The sequence below is a fragment of the Pleurodeles waltl genome, chromosome 9 (genome assembly GCF_031143425.1).
Source record: "Pleurodeles waltl isolate 20211129_DDA chromosome 9, aPleWal1.hap1.20221129, whole genome shotgun sequence".
In the NCBI taxonomy this organism is placed as follows: domain Eukaryota; kingdom Metazoa; phylum Chordata; class Amphibia; order Caudata; family Salamandridae; genus Pleurodeles; species Pleurodeles waltl.
In genome coordinates, this window is record NC_090448.1 from 1,064,914,591 (window position 1) to 1,064,932,755 (window position 18,165).

An 18,165-nucleotide genomic window follows, 5' to 3' on the forward strand; every position below is an offset into this window, starting at 1 on the left:
GTTGCAGATTGGCATGAAGCCTTAGTCCTTCACCAATGTGAATGTAAGCCAGTCTGTTTCAACCAACATGAATGTTTTAGCCAAACCGTATTGATTGAACCAGAGAGGAAAATGTCCACATTGATGATAGAGTTACACATACCCCAAACAACATTTAAATATCCTTTGTTATGTCCATATGAGAAATCAATGATGGTGAGAAATGTGATACTCAAACGAACATTTGCAGAAGGAAGGTCACATCACACATATGTTGAAGTACCCCATCTTGAAAAGTCAAGATCAGGCCCAAAACATGACTCTTTTGGAATTGTGAAAATGGTTTTGTTCTGTACTGAAGTGGGTTATAAATGTAACAAACTCGATGTATTTACTCATGCTGTCGAAGCCATTTGTCAGTCCACCACAAAATTATTATTAAAAATATCTTCAACAGCATAGACATGTACATGGGGCATAATACGTTGCTAAGCTAATTTAGTACATACTCCACATGATATATTGTATAGTTGAAATACAGTTTAGCTTCTTGAAGTAAGTGTTACCATTGTGAAATGGTCAGACAAAGGAAACAGACTTTCAGTTTTTAGACATATTGATACAACATTGCAGAATTTGTGGACACACATTGAACCATGTTTTACTTTTGGTGAATGTAAATTATGCAGATTATTTGATCGTGTAAACACACTGCACACATGTATTTCTGGTTACTTAATTTTTGGGGGCACAAGTTCAGCATTCTAAACAACAAAGCCCTAGCAACCAGGTATAAAACAGTTCATGCAGAGAAATAACAGCAGATAAGATACAAGGGAATACAAGATATAAGAGCTAGCATGGGGAATTTCAAAACTACAAGCAAATGGTTTCAGAAAATGTTCCCTACATGCACGAGATACTTATGATAAAGAAGCCAAGTTTGAGAGCATTGAAGCTGGTTAAATATGTAGACTTGGCAAATGTTTTGGGAGCAAAGTTTATGTTAAATTATTTTTACAAAGATACACATAAACTGTTGTATCTGTCATTTCAGCATCATCAGAGTTAGGCAGAGGAGACAATGGCCATATAGATGGGGAAGCAGCTGACCACTATGGTTCCAATGCTGACACCGCCGTGACCGAGGGACCCATGCCACAGATGGTGAGGGGACTGGTACGGAGGTTACAAGTTCATCTATGTCCTATTCTGAGGCCACCACAAAAGACCAGTCCCTAGTGGTGGTGTACTCTCTAGTGGTTTTACCATCTGCATCCCTGTCCGCCACCCATGGTCCCATCTCTACCTTCCCTCTTTCTCCTCCCCCAGTTGGCCAAACCCACCTCCATACAAGGGGTGCCATCTCCTTCACTGTAGGAACCTCCCTCCCGCCTCTGTCCCCCTGCCTGCACTTAATGGGGAGTCTATTGACCTCGTGTGGACTATCTCTCTAGGCCAGACTGAACTCTTGAAAGCCATCTAGTGACTTAGGCCCTCATTATGACATTGGTAGTAAATCCCGCTTACAGCCATGCTAACGGCTGCCAACTTACCGAAGCGGCGGATATCCGTTCACCATATTATGGCACACACACACCAATCGGACAGAATTTAGCCACAGACATAAATCCACCAGGCCAAAGGTCAGTGATAAAGTGGCGGTATCAAAACCTACTCCGTTACACCAACACAACAACGCCCACCACATTATGACACACGAATCACCACAGCGGACATTCAATGGTGGTAAACCATTGGCAGTGCACACCGCAGTGCTCACAATGGACACCCACAGACAAAACAACACCACATTGGACAATTCAAACAACACACACCTGACACCCATACACACACCACACCCACACCACTATAAAACACACACCCACGTTACCCACAACTCTTTACGATTACAATTAATTATCACGAGACTGACAACAAGACCACTGACACAACTACATACACACACCACATACACCCATACATCCCTCAGGCACCCCACTTCACACACCCCAACACATTCCCCAACACACCCTCACCAACTCACATAACATAACATCCATGGCACCACAACGGCACCCCTGTTTCACAGAGGAGGAGTTAAGGGTCATGGTGGAGGAAATTGTCAGGGTAGAGCCACAGCTATTTGGAGCACAGGTGCAGCAAATATCAATAGCCAGGAAGATGTAGCTATGGCGGAGAATCGTGGACAGGGTCAAGGCCATGGGACAGCACTCCAGAACAAGGGATGACATCAGAAAGAGGTGGAATGACCTACAGGGGAAGGTACGTTCCATAGCAGCAAGACACCAGCTAGCTATCCAGAGGACTGGCGGTGGACCCCTATATCCTCGCCCACAACTCACAGCATGGGAGGAGCAAGTCTTGGCAATACTGCATCCTGAGGGCCTGGCCAGAGTCGGAGGAGGACTGGACTCTGACATGTCAACTTTCAACAATTATCACCCCCATACCAGCATGCCAACACATACCCTCACCCTCATCCTAACTCCCACCACTCCACTATATCCCATATACCCCACCATCACAACTCACAAAACCCAATGCCAAGCCTTGCATGCTGTACCAATGCATGGACACCCCTCACAGCCCTGCATGGACACTCATCACTAAAGCATGCATAGCATAGAGAACTAATAATCCCACCATACACCAACATACACAAGTAAAAGCTGGCAGGGCAAAACCAACCATAGAGAGGAAGCCATGGATGTACAATATGTCATACACAATAACCGTAACACAACATTTTCATCCCCACAGGTACCACAGCCAATGTCACCGGAGAGGAGGTGCCAGCACTATCCAGTCCCACAAAGACGATCTACCTGACCAATCAGGGACCACTGGACAGCCGGTTACCCAAGCCCAGTCACAGACCACCACATAGCCTCCCCTTCAGGAAACAACACCACAGCACCCACCCAGCTTCCCCAAACCTCTGTCCCCAGGACACGTCAATCAGCAGTGTGCCCACCTGTACAGGGACCCAGGCTACGCCTTGCCCCAAGACAATCAGGGACCAGGGGTCAGTGGCAGTGGGCACACGGTTCAGGGGACAGAGGCCCAGGCCAACAGGGACACTGGAAAGACTGCTGTGCACAAGGGGGAGGACAGGCCCAGGAAACTGACTCTCCAGGAGGCACTCTCCAAGATCCTGGGAGATTATCAACATTCCCAGGACACGATGGGCCAGATCCTGCACAATGTGCAGAAGAACAGGCAGCTGCAGGAGGTACAGTACCAGGGGATCAGGGAGGACTTGCAGGCCATCAACAACACCCTGATCTTGATAGCAGGGGTGCTGGCAGACGTGGTCAACATTATGAGGGAGGCAGTGCCACACCAGTGATCCCCTGCCACTAGCCAGTCATCTGAACAGCCTTCCACTTCCACTGCCTCTAGTGGCTAGGAGGCTCAGCCACAGGACACACAGGACACCAGCGTCCCTCCCCGTGCAGAAGGTGAACTAACCTGCAAATGTTCCCTGCGATGCAGACAGAAGCCAGAGACACTTGCCACGACCCCTGCCACGAAATGAGACTCTCCTGATTGTCCCCCTTGTGTCCCACACAGTCACCCTGTCCACCTTGAACTGCCATTGCTCCCCTTCCTATGTCCCCTTGGACAATGTACCTCTGCTACTAACAGACTGGAACAATACTCTGGACATTCCTCCATCATCACCCCATCCCATTGTACTTTCCCCCTATATGTTAGCACGTCAATAAACACTGTTTGATAAAAATCAATTTTGAGTACGTCATGTATTTTAAATATGTATTGATTGAAACAGGTACAACCATTGCAAAAGAACTGTAAATATAATAAGCATAGAGTTAATGACCTGTAGCTGGATGTTATGATCACACCAAGAGTACTTATCAAATCACCAACATCTGTAAAATGAATAGCTAGAGGCAACAGTAAGTGGGCATAGAAGTGGGGAATACAAGTATGCCAATGCCACACAGAATACAACCAACCAAAGTCATTGAAATGTAAAGTTACACTGTCTCGCCTGTGTGTCATTGGAAGTAGTGACGGATTACAGTTGTTCTTTTGTCCTCATCCTCTGCCTCCTCTTAATCACTGTCCACAGGGTCAACTGCTGCCACAGGGGCATCACCAGTCTCCTCCTCCCACAGAAAAGGGTCATGGCATCTGAGGGCCAGGTTGTGCATCATGCAGCATACCACTACTATCTGGCAGACCTTCTTGGGTGAGTAGCACATGGATCTACCTGTTAGAGGGAGGCACCGAAACCTGGCCTTCAGGAGACCAAATGTTCTCTCCGTTATCCTTCTGGTTCGCCCATGTGACTAATTATAACGTTCTTCTGCCTTTGTCCTGGTATTCCTCACAGGGGTCAGCAGCCATGATAGGTTTGGGTAACCAGAGTCACCAGCAAATATTGAGGGACAACATTTAGCCACACACTATCCTATATGGCCAACACCATATCCACACACCAACATATACTGGGTAGGAGCCAGGGCTCATCTATTAGCTGCATCCTGCACCTCTGTAGTTGGCTCATCACATTGAGATGCTGCTATTCCTCAGGACAAAGGCATCATGCACTGACCCATGGTACTTAGCAGTGATGTGGGAGATGTACTGGTCCGTCAAGCACACCATCTGCACATTCTGGCGCTGAGGATAGGACAAATGCAATATGTGTTCTGTCAATCACCCCAATTATATTGGGGATATGTGCCATTGCATAAAACTCTACCTTCACAGTGGCCAAATCCTCAACCTGGGGAAAAGTAATGTAGCTGCACATGTGTTTTTTCAGGGCAGACAATACTCTTGTCAGCACTATTGAGAACATTGACTGTGACATTCCTGCTGCCAAGCCCACTGTCACTTGGAAAGAACCAGTTGCCAGCAAATAGAGCACTGATAGAACTTGCACAAGAGTGGAGATCCCAGTGGGATGACGGATAGCAGATATCAGGTCAGTCTCCAATTGGGCACACAGCTCTGTGATTGTGGCCCTTTCCAGTCTATAGGTGAGTATTATGTGCCTGTCCTCCAGTGTAGCCAAGTCCACCAGGGGTCTGTACATGGAGGTATGTCTCCATCTCCTATTCATCCGCAGTGGTAGGAATCTAAGGGACAAAAGAGTGAGGAGGCCTTTACAAACTGAACTATGGAGCAACAACAGTAGTTTGCAATCTGTAAACATGTAATGGGTTGGTGTGATTCATCCAGTATGTGCCTATTTCTCCTGTGATGCAGCATTATTCCATAGACCTGCCCCCCTGAAATGGCATCCGCCTGTCCTGTGTGGAAGGACAGGTGGAAGGGAGGTAATTCCTCTGAGTTGTGCGGTGTGGTGGGAGGCGGTCGGGAACCACCGTGCAATTCCTCATTGGTTTATATTGGGCCCTATGGGGTACAGTGGCAAATAGTGATCTACGCCGGCAGTGACAGTATGCACCACCGTGGACGTGACCGCCATTTTCTATCTGATTCCTCACTTGTTTCCTGACCTTCCATAGGAGAGAACCTACACTGCATGTGCTGTTGTGACCTGTGTCTGGAACCTGCCATGACCCATGTGACAGGGAAAGGAGACCCAGCCTTCACTTATGAGGAGTTGGAGAGACTGGTGGATGGGGTCCTACCTCAGTATAGACTGTTGTGTGGGCCTCGAGACCAACAGGTGAGTACACTGTGGGCATGATGCATGTGGCGTGCGTGTATGGAGGTGTGTGTGAAGGCATCATGCAAGGGGGAGGGATGTCTTCCGGGCAACATCCACTAATTCCACTGTCTCCCCCTCCTCCTCCTCTTCCACCTCCCACCCAGTTACATCCACTCCCACACCTGCATGCACTACATCATCATCCACTACCTGCATCATCACCACACCAAGCAGAACACACACCCCACTGGCTGACACCTCCACAACATCCATGCTCATGTCTCCTGTGTCCTCTCCCACTGTGTCTGTCCTCCCCTCCTAAAGTATACAAACCCAAGCACTCAGACACCCAACAGCCATCCACCTCACAACAGCATACAACCCATCCACCTGCACCCAAATACAGCAGACAAACACCTCCAACAACCACTCCCTCATCCTCAATTCCCATTTCTTCTCCCTCTTCCGGTCCTAATGTCCCTAAAAAGGTTTTCTTTTCCACCATTGGCCTCTTCCCTACCCCTCCCCCTGTCCTGCACGTATGGCTAGGGTATCAAGAACACTGCCAAGCACCTCAGCCAAAAAGTCCACATGCCCAGTTCCATCAGCGCCCACGTGTGGTGGAAAGGATTCCAGGCCACAAATACTGAAGGGGAAGGAGCCTGCACCAGCCATCAAAAAGGGGAAGGAGCTGCACCAGCCAGAAGAAAGGGGAAGGAGCATGCATCAGCCAGCAGAAAGGGAAGGAGCCTGCACCAGCCAGCAAAAAGGGGAAGGAGCATGCACCAGCCAGCAGAAAGGGGAAGGAGTCTACACCAGGCAGCAGAAAGGGGAAGAAGCCTGCACCAGCCACGAACAAGGGCAAGGAGCCTGCACCAGCAGCTGTCACAGAGCCCCCACCCCCAGCTGTGGTTGTGCAGCCATCAGTGAGCGCAGGGGCTGAGCAGGAGCCTCCCACTACCACCACCACCACAGTGCAGCCATCGCAGGGTGCAGGAGCCTCCCACTACCACCACCACAGTGCAGCCATTGGAGGGTGCAGAGTCTGAGCAGGTTCCTCCCACTACCACCACCACCACAGTGAGGACTGGGCAGTGTCCCTTTTTTTGTACATATGTACATATCTGTTGCATTGCCAAATCAAATTATACATTTTGTTTTGATCTTATTACCATCACTTTAGTCAATTCCTGTTGTCCTTCTATTTTTCAGCCGATTTACGAGGATAAATTGTTTTTGTAGTGCAGCTGGTTGTGTGTATGGTGTGTGTGTGTGGGGTGTGTGTTGTGCATGTTTGTGTCACTCTCGTTTTCCTCCCCCCCTCCCTTGTGTGCTAGGTGGCTGTACTCACTGGTGTCGTCTTCGTCAGCGTTGGTGTTCGTGGTGGAGCATAACGTAGAAGATCATCGGGAAGACTTGCAGTTCTGGTTCCATGGTGGCATGGTTCTTCCCTGTGCCTACAATGGTAAGTCCTTTCACTTCTGTGATGTGTTCCTGCCAGGCTTTTAATGGCGTTGGTACCGCCCCAGAAAAGGTGGCGGATTGCATGTCATTATATGGTGAGCGGAACTTTGTCTCCTGTCTGGCTGTAGGCGGCTACCTCCGTGGTGTTTCCGCCATGGCGGTCTGTGTGATACATTGGCTGTCTTTCGGAGATCTAAACGCCATGGTCATAATTTGGAGGTACTTACTCCCAGCCTGTTGGCGGTATTACGCCACTTTATCACTGACTGCCAGAGGCATAATGAGGGCCTTAGTTGCCAGATGCGACAAATGTTGGCTTACCTGGAAGGCATTAATAGTGCAACATCTGATCTGCAGAGGTCATTCCAAGGTCTGGCCCCCTCACTGACGTCAGCCTCCCACTTTTTCCACCCTCATGCCCCAATCCCCACCCCTTCCCTATCTCAATGTCCTATTCCCAGCCCTGTCCAAAGCACATACATTCCTTTGCATGCTCCCACTCCAACAAACACCAGCAGCACATCTGCACGTAAACACATATACAGAAAAAACGTACAGACACCACACCACCCACCACCTCAACCAAGAGCACACCTGCAGATACCACACCCACACCACACCTGAATGCACCTTCAACACCAGCACACCTGCACACACCACTCCCACCACCGCACCCTCATGCACCACTATCACCAGCACACCTCAAGACATATGCCCACCACCACACCCACATGCACCACCACATCTGCAAGCACCACATCCACACCCACAGGACACAAATGCACACACTCACCCGAACATAAGACACCCAGAAAAAATAACACCCTTAAACCATACACTGCGTATGACAGACCCACAGGCAACTCCACCCTCAGCAGACACACACACATCACCCACTGCAACTCCCTCTATCCCCCAGCGCCAACCCCTGCCAACCATCCTACACATTTTCCTAAAGAATACCTTTTGTTTTCACTGGCCCTGACTCCTTCCACATCTAAAACCACCTCTCCAAAATGTAGTCCCTCCCCTCTCAAACCCCAACTCACACCTCCCACAGCTTAACTCACCCCTCCCAATCACAAAAACCACCTGCCACACCCAAAACCATGCCACATGTTGATTTTGGTGCAAGCATTTGTCATGTTACTGGACAATTACACCAAAAGTATATAAGTTTCATTTTTGTCACTTGAGAATGCACATGTGTTTATTTCAACGTGAAGTGTTAACGTATACACATATGCATTACACTGGGGATATGACACTTTAGAGTTAAATGACATCTACTGTGTGACAGAAATTGCACAAGCCAAGGGGACTTTTGACATTAATATATCTCTGACATGTTTAAAGTCTAAAGGGTAATTGGTTGTACATTTTGTGCAAACCCACTTGTTTCACTGTGTAGTGCAAATACTACATTACATATAGAATGTCCTGTACTATTTATGTATATGAAACGGTAGTGCACACACCTGTATGGAAACATTCCAATTTAGAGATTGCTGTGCTTTTTTGTTTACATTACCATTGACATAAAGGCAGTTGGCACAAGATTGGTGAGTGTTAATATGTTGAGGTATTTTATTTAGATGTTTTGCAACTATCACATTACACACACATGCAGTGCACATCATTGTCCTGTTGCTTGCATGTTTTTTTTTTAAACATGCACCAGTCCATTGCTAATGTACACAGGCAATTCTGAGGCTGACAGGTAAAACAGCGACTTATCTTAATTTCTGGTGACAATGGGATTGATTTTCATCTTGGTCCAGAAGCAGCAGAAAAGTTAGGATTTGTACGATCGGGACCATAGAGGCAGGAAATGTGAAAAGTTTCATGCTTTTATTCTTTCCAATCTGCCAACTTAGCTGTGGCAGGTTAGCCACCACAGTTGCGTCAGCAGGAAGAGACATCGTAATTGGCTCAGCGGTAAAAGTGGCTGGAGTCCTGCCATCAACCACTTTTGCCTATGGTGCTTTTGTCGCAGGTGAAGAATTCTGGAGGTGATAGCGATTTGTTGGCGTTCTGTCCTCTAGGGAACAATCAAAATCTAAATAGAGCGGGTGGACGGCCAAGGCGGCAGGTGGGAATTCTAACAGCAAATTTATGGCAGGACCAGTTCTGCCAAGATCTAAATCAGTACCAGAGTCTGAGTCCTAAGGAGGAAACTTCACTGGACACAAAACAGCATCTGATCTGTGTCACCTACTTCCTAAGTGTGAACAGCAGAATTTATAGCTTGGACCTTTTCCACCTTTGTTGACAGCTTCACCAGAACCTCATCCTTTGTCAACCCATAGTCATTAAGCCTGTCTTAATATTCAGCCTTCAGCCTTGCCCCCACAAAAAACTCTACCTTCTTGAACATTTTCAAAGTGTGAAGGTAACTTTCTTCCCAGGACCAATCAAATCTGTGTATACGACCCACACTCCATTGTGGTCGGCCTTAACCTTAACCCTTGTCAAGAGCTACCAGTAGCTTGTGTTGGCACTTTGAGCTTTTTGGTGTTATTTTTATTAAAAACCTTTTAAATTCAAATCCCTGCCACCTCTATTGGATTTGTTTATTTGGGTGTTATTTGGTTCATTACAATATTCTCTATTTTTGTAAATTGAAGTGAGATTTCTACTGTGTTTTTTGGCTTTTTAACTGTTTTGGTAGTTCTTTAAACATTTTCTAATGTTAAGCCTGTCTGTTCTGTGCCATAGACATAAGAGGATGAGCTCTGATTTAAATTAATGACACCATTACTAGACCTGATATGAATACTGACTTTATTACTTGAGGTGGGCTAGCATCCAGCCTAATTCACTTTCTCACACATTCCAGTTTGCTTTTTAATCCAATAATTTACCAAATCTGTCCATCAGCATTGACAAATATATCCCTGTCTTATCCCTGGTGGAGCGCATATTTCTACTGCTGAAGAATCGCTTCCGTTGCCTCCACAAAAGTGGAGGGGCACTACAGTACAGTCCAGAGACCACATGTAGAATAGTGGCTACTTGTGCAATCTTGCACAATATAGTTACAACCAGGGGCATACCTATAGAAATCAGTGACACTGAATCAGATGAGGATGAGGATCCCACACCACCTCTACAGCCAACAGACAGGACCAGTGCAGCAGAGGGAAGGCAAAGGCGTGCCGACATCACGCACAACCATTTCAGACATGAGTATGAATGACAAAAATCCACTGACAACTGTACCTGTAGTGATATAAATTTATTACCTTATGTCAGGTAATGAATGATTGAGAAATAAACGAAACAGGTGATGTCACAAATGCAAATAAACTAATGAACAGAGTCATGCACTATTCCCTCATAGTGGCAGCAGCAGTGTAATGGCGGCAAGAGTCACTTTCTTCTCCCACGCACACCACACGGGTGCCCAGTTAAGTCACTGGCACCTTGATTGTCACCTTCAGTGGCAGTGCTGTGCCTGGCACTGCACCGTCTGGTGTCTGCTGCTGGTACGGCAACACTACTGAGGCTTGAACTGTCCTCAGTGTCCCCCAAGGCTACCTCACTGGGAGTGGCAGATCTTTGTCCCATTATGTGTTCAATCACATTTGTGATGTGAACTAGTCCCTGGACAACGTCCCTGCTGCTATGTGCAGCCTCCACTTGTGCCGCCACTGTGCGACGGGCGATTAGTGCAGTGGAATTTGCCATCCTGTTGGAGGACCTGCAGTAGCTGCCAAACATTGTCTGGAACCTGTGTTCCTGTCTGTGCTGGCTAACCCTTTCATGGCGCAGCTCCTGGCAGAGGTCACGGACAGCACTTGTTAGGTCCCTGGTGTCCTCTGAAGCCTGCACCTGTCCCTCACGCAGCTGTAAAATATTGCCATTTAGTGCGTCCTGTTAGTGATGCAGGCTCATCATGTTTCGGTCGTGCACTCGCAGGTTCCGGTCTAAACTGAAGATCCGCTTATTTTGCAGACGCTGCTGCTGCATCATAGCAGCCCCAAGGCCCCTGAATAAGGAGGGACCCTCACCCGCCTCATGATGTTGCTGCTGGGACTCTATTGCAATCCTGCGTGGTGCTGGCTGACTCCTGCCCTACAGAATCTGGCTGTGCTGACGGTGTGCTTGGCCCTTCCAAGTGCTCTTCCGAGTCGCCACTCAACTCTGGCAGTGGTAGTGCCCTGGGCCTGCGGCGGACAGTGGACATGTGGCTTGACCCACTGGTTTTGGTATCCGAGGGCTGATGGGTGTCCGTCTCTCCTACACATGTACTTTGTGTGGCTGCTGGGCCTGGCCCACCTGCAACAACAATATGCAGCATGTAAGTTCTGAATGTTACATTACCTGTCAGAAAATGGCAATAAAGGTACAGGTACTGCTCTACACGGTGTTGTGTGTGTTGTGTTACCTTGGGTGTCACTATACTTCATTACATTGTTATGCTACTGTCTGTACTAGTTTGTGGACTGCCACTCCCATAATGCATTGTTGTGCTGCTTCTAAGATGTGGACTGGACTACTTCACACACTGCTTCACATTACATGCTAATTCCTAAGGGGCTTTTGTGCATACTTCAGGGGAAGGAGTGTGGATTCCACCAGGTCCTTCAATGGTGTGGATGGTGCTTCTGTTGATGGTCCGCCACCTGTACCCCTGGCCTCCGCAAGTCTCCTTGCCACCATCTCCTTTGCATGGGAGCGCAGGTCGTACCACCTTTTTTTTATTTCCTCGATGGAGCACTGTGCCACTCCAATGGCGCAGATTTTGGATTGGATGTCCAGCCATAATTTTCTCTTTTCACTCTCAGGAACCTGGAGTGAACTTTTTCCGAACAGGCCGTCATGGCTCCTCACCACCTCCTCAGTCAGGACCTCAAGCTACTGTTCACTAAATTTAAGCTTGCGATTCCTTTCTGCCTTCTCCTGTGCTGCGCCTGGGGTCTCCATCCTGGCTCAGGTGTTTCTGCTCCTGCTGAGTGCTGCTCTGTGTGGCTGGGCTGCTCTCTCTCAGGATGCTGGTTTGGGTGTGGCACCTGAAACTGCCTGGGATGACTCATTTCCTGCTGGTGATTTCATCAGACTCCTCCAGGTGTGCATTCTCGAACTTTCTCGCAATTTGCGATTTTTTACCGAATCGCAAAAAAATCGCAAATTGTGAGAATGCAAATTGCGATTCGGTAAATGGGCCTCGCAAACCACAAATAGCGTTAATTCCGAATCGCAATTTTGTTACATGGCCTATCGCGACTCGAAAATAGCGATTTCTTAAAAATCGCTATTTGCGATTCGCAAACTCATGTTTTCATACATATGGCCCAATATTTTTTATCTCTCTAGTAAAATCCCTGACTACTTGCATTTTACTGAATAGATATTTCCATTGGCTCCATATAGACTGTAAAAGAAGAGCAGATACTGAACATCCTTGCCTGGAATATTTCTCTATTTTAAAACTTTTCTAGATCATACAATTTGTATCTTCTGTTAGATGAGCAGCCATATTTAGGATGTGCGAAAGCTAAGGAAAGGTTTACTAAAGTTATTACCGTTATCCTAATTAAAGGCATATACTAGCCATGGGGAAATCACTATCTCTTTGTAAGGAAAAATATATTTAGCAAAAGTCATATATAGTCAATACTATTCTACCCTTTAAAAACAACTTCTTTGAACATAATACACCATATATTGAATTAAATATGTCAAATGGATGATATATATCATCAACCAATAAAATGTTTGAAAAAAACAGACTGATTAAAGTAATTTGTAAGCCCAATCAAATAAGGAAACATGGTACAAGTATGTTAACAATGGGAATAACGATTTCCACATTGTATTTTTTTCTGAATCGCAATTAGAACATCACTATTTCTAATTTATGAAACTTTTAATTTAAAAGTAGCGATTGAAAGTGGGTTGCAGACCTCATTGCTGCCCCAGGAATACTGATATGGAAGGTTACAGTTGGTGACCCACTCGGACTCAGCTCCATCACAAAGATAGTCGCCTGCTTGTGTCAACAGACCACCATGTCTGTGATTGGACATTAGTTAGTATGAATGTTTATTTTTGGAACTAGCCCATAAAACAAGTCATATTTCAAACCCAAATAAATAAGCACAAATAAAATGCATAAGCAAATCCTAAAACAATTGGCTAACAATACTTTCAACAAGCAAGGGACATTGTGGTCAATCCAGCAACTAAGATCACATGCGAGATAGCACATGAATCAGGAATTCATAGAATCATCGTCAAAAAGCAGTGCACATTTAATAATTTAGTATAATTCCATGGTAACAAGCACCAAACTGCAGGAGATCAAAAAATTGAAGCTAAAACAAAAGTTAAAAGAAAAGACAACAATGAAAAGAAAAAAGAGAGAGAACATTTGGATAAACAATAATTAATTCAGAGACTATAACAAAATAACCAATGATATTCTTAATAGCCAGGCTGCAAACAAATAGCTACTAAGACTAATAACTATGAAAGGGTTGCTATTCATTAAAAAAATGTACTAAGCCACTTTCAAGTTACTCACACTACAGGCAATGCAGGTTGTCTTAATCCACGTCCACCTTGGTCTTGCAAACACAGGGTAAAAACTAGATCCTCAGTTACATAGACATAAAGTGCACATTGTGAGGATTTCTTCAGGTTTAAAATCTTCTTACATGTACATTTATTGACCTGTAGTGTGCCAAGCCTAAATGTCTTATACCAGGTGTGGGTCTGAGGTGGTAAATATGGCCCTCATTTCAAGATCGGCGGGAAATGCCACCTACGACTGCAGCGACGGCTGCCAAAAGACTGTTGCCGTGGCTAACAGCCATCTGCCAAATTATGACCACAGTCGGATTCCGTCCACAAAAAGGGCGGAAATCCGGCTAAAGCCATACTGGCAGGTGGTGTTAAGGTGGCGCTGCTACCACCAGGAATGCCATGCCAGTAGACTGCCGCCAGCCATATTATGAAAAATAATACAGCCTGGCAGTGTTCTGCTGGTGGGTGCTGCTTGCAGTAGCAGCTCCCCGTCCCATCCCCTGCTGTAAGACCCCCTGGATGCAGGTAAGTTGGGGTTCCGACCAGGGAGGGGGGTGGAAGGTGTTGTGTGTGTGTGTGGGGGGTGCGTGCATGGATATGTGAGTGTGTGGGTGAAGGAGAATGTGTGTGTAGTGTTGTTTGCGTGGGTGTATGCATGTGTGAGAATGTGTGTATGAATGGAAATGTGAATGCGTGTCTGCGTGTCAGTGTGAATGTGTGTACGGATGTTTTTGAGAATGAATGGATGCACGTATGAATGAATGTATGTATGCCTGTGTCAGTGAGTGTGTGAATGCGTGGTGCATGTATGCAAGTGTGCGTGCATGGGGGGTGGGGGATCTGATGGGGGAGCGTGGATGGAAGGTGCGGTGGAGGGTGTCTGGGGAGTGTTTGGAGGGGTGCGTGGGCCTCCTACCTGTGACAGAGAAAGAATTCCCTGTCACTGGTAGGGCCTACCGCCATGGTTTTCGTGCATTGTGAGTACCACAAAAACCATGGCGGTAGCAGGGTCATGATGCCGCTGGTGGTACAATAGTGGCCTCCCGGTTGGAGATTGTTATCTCCGGCCCGGCGGGTGCTACCCCCACGGCAGTCAGTATGGTAAATAGGCGGTTGGCTGCAGCCAACCTGCCAAAGTCATAATGTGGTGGTATGTACTGCCAGCCTGTTGCCAGTACTACCGCCACATTATCACCGACCGCCGGGGTCATAATGACCCCCTATGTGTCCATGTATACTTCCAAAGCAGGTACCAAGCCTCCTGATTTAGTATTACGAAGATATCAATCAATTATGCTTTTCCCCAATGCCTCTTTAACAACTTTAGTGTTGTTATTTATCAGTGAGGGGTTACTCTAATACATGCTCAAAAATAGGCCACTAAGGTGTGATTTAATATGTGAAAACCATGGGATGAGAATACACTTCACTAAGTTCAATAGTACTTCCATAGTTAACCTATAACTGGATAATTCTGAGGTTGACCACAATCTTACCTATAAGAGGAGAGGTTTAAAAAAAGCTAAATCATCTATCCTTTTGAGCCCGTATTGAAAAATAAAGGAACAATTGGGGTACTCTTAGGCAGGCTAAATAAGGATGTTAAAGAACTGTTCATGTTAGACGTCAAACCATAAGTATTTCTTCCCCTCTTCCACAAATCTCCAACCAGCAGGGGCCAAAGCCTTCACCTTTGCACTATATATCTCAATAGTCAGAGAGACAGATTTAGGAGTAGCAGCTTTGTACCTCTTATTAACTGCAGGTGCACCATAAGGTAATGACATTTCACATTTTTGAATATGTAACATCCAATTGTATAATTTATATATCCTGACTCCTAGACAGTCAAAGTTGTTAACCATTCGCAGTATCGTCCCCTTCATTTGGGTTCCACCTTTATATGATCTATGGAGTTTGAACAACATGATCTTTGTCTTAGATGTGTTCACTTCCAGATCATGGAGGTCCCTGAAGTCGACAAATTTATTGAGCAGATTTTGTAGCCCAGCCAGTCTATGGGACAGAGGGGGTTATTCCAACTTTGGAGGAGGTGTTAATCTGCCCCAAAAGTGACGGTAAAGTGACAGATATACCACCAGCCGTATTACAAGTCCATTATATCCTATGGAACTCGTAATACGGCTGGTGGTATATCCGTCACTTTACCATCACTTTTGGGACGGATTAACACCTCCTTCAAAGTTGGAATAACCCCCAGAGTGTCATCTGCCAATCCTAAAGCAGTAAAGACCCCAGTCTAGGTGAGTCGTGGACACAGGAGCCTAAATGATTAACAACATGATTTATGTAAAGTGAAAATAGAATCGGGGATAAGCAAACAACCCTGGTGCACCCCATCTTCTATAGGTACATGGTCCATAAGCTTACCTCCTGCCGCCCATCTTACTTGGGCAAATTTCTTCTCATGCAGTCTAATTAGAACACCTAGCAATTCAGGATTAATGATTGGGCATGGGTGGATCACAGTTGTTGTCTAGGGACTAGGTCAAATGCTGCCCAGAGATCCATGAAAGCCATATAAAAATGGTCTTTAGAGAGCTTTAAGTATTTTCATGCAATAAGGCTGAGTCAAAAAACGTAATCTATTGTGCCCATCATGGTCCCAAAACCTGCTTAGTATATCTAGGACTTGGGAACCAATAACCTTCCATAAGTTGTTGATAAGACTGATGGGTTCGTAATTACTGGGGATAATTGAGCAGGCGAATTATCTCCCCTGTTATGATTCTATTTTACGATGTGTTTTTGTGTAGTTACTACACGGCGTGCTCAGAATAAACAGATCACCTGGAACCTTATCTAGGCCTGGCACCTTCCAGGGTAACAGGGTGTGGATGGCCCTGAGTTTGTCATTCAAAGAGAATTGTATAGGATCCTGATCTATGACGCTCTCTGTGCCCTGAATATCCAATGCAATTTCTGTGGTAGATATGGCCCCTAGCCTAGCTGGTGCATACCTTTCCGTAAAATGTTCCACCAACTGATGAGACTGCACAGAGAATTTAATGGTACTACAAGTGTTTACACTGCCATGTGCAAGGATATACCAAAAGGAATGGAAATCTTTACTCTTAGAAGCTCAACCAAAGCCATTCAGTTGGAATCAACTCACCCGTCCATACTTAGAAAAATAGGTATTTTGCTTATGTGCAAGCTTCTCTGTTTAGTTTGTGATCTCCCTACTTGATGATCTTATTTAGTTTTACTTTAGCATTGTGACACTCAGTTGAGTACCAGGGTGATGACTGGTGATCTATTATTTTACTACAGTGACTTTCTTTGGTACATGATAGGTGTAGGGCTTGAACAAATTGTTGTGCAGTTCAAATAATGTAATTGTACTGAGGGAGGAGTCTACAAATGTTTCTAAAGTATTATTAAATTTGGTATAAATTTGCACTACAATATCAGTTTTAGGACATAATTTTGACCATTTTACATTTTTACTATTATTTGCTAAAATACTACTGTCTCTGAACATATGCCCAGATTGATGCTATTCATGAGACAATTATCCTTTAATGTTAACTAGAGGGTATCCTCAGAGACGCGAGTAGACGGCAGCGAGTAGATGTCAGCAGAAGGCGGATGCGAGTAACCGGCTCAAACCGGATCCACACATCTCGCGTTTCGGAGTTGGGAGCCCAGAGCTTGGGTGGCCAGTGGTTGGCAGCGGAAGCAGCCGCAGAGATCCCCGGTGAGTGCTGGGCTGGGTTGGAGTCGAGGGACGCCTGGGGGACACGGGGTCAGCACCAAGGAGAGATCGGGGGTTGCGGCTGCGAGGCCCCTGAGCGCGGTTGGGTGAAGCTTGGTTGGGTTTTGGGCTTGGGTTTGGACTGGGCTTGAGCTGAGGGCTGAGGCTCGAAGACAGGGAGGCTGGGACAGAGGAGTTGTGGAGGAGCTACGGCAAGGTCATTGTGAGTGTAAGCGTGGCCCCTTGTGCTGCTTTCCTTCCCTGCCTCCTAGCCCTATCTCTGCACCAACTCCACCCTTCCCCCCACTCCTTTCCCCGCCCTCCCTCATCCAGTTGTACTCTCGCTGCTCCTTGATTGTCACCTGTTGGCTTCGGCTGCCCCCGGTTCACCCTATCCCTCCCCTCCCACTCCTCCCGCTCCTTTGGATCTTCAAGGGCTTCACCTAGCCCCCCTTACCCCCTGCAGGTCCTAGCCCCCCCCCTCTATCACGGTTCCACCTGCTTGCCTGGCTTTCCCCCCGGAAGTGGAACTGGAGGACAAGTGCCTACTCAACTATCTAACATCATTACAGATAATAATGCTGCAAGAGACATGGACAGAATCCCCACCTGCAATTACAGGATTTGTGAGCTACAATGTCCCAGCAACAAGGAGGGCTCACTTTGGGCCCTTGAGTGGGGGACCCATCACATATCTCAGTTCAACAATGAAGGAGTGCCATCATACATCCCCGGTAACGTGCAGCAATTTGTTGACAGTTCTTCTTACTGTGCCTCAAGGCCTCTCTACCCTTCA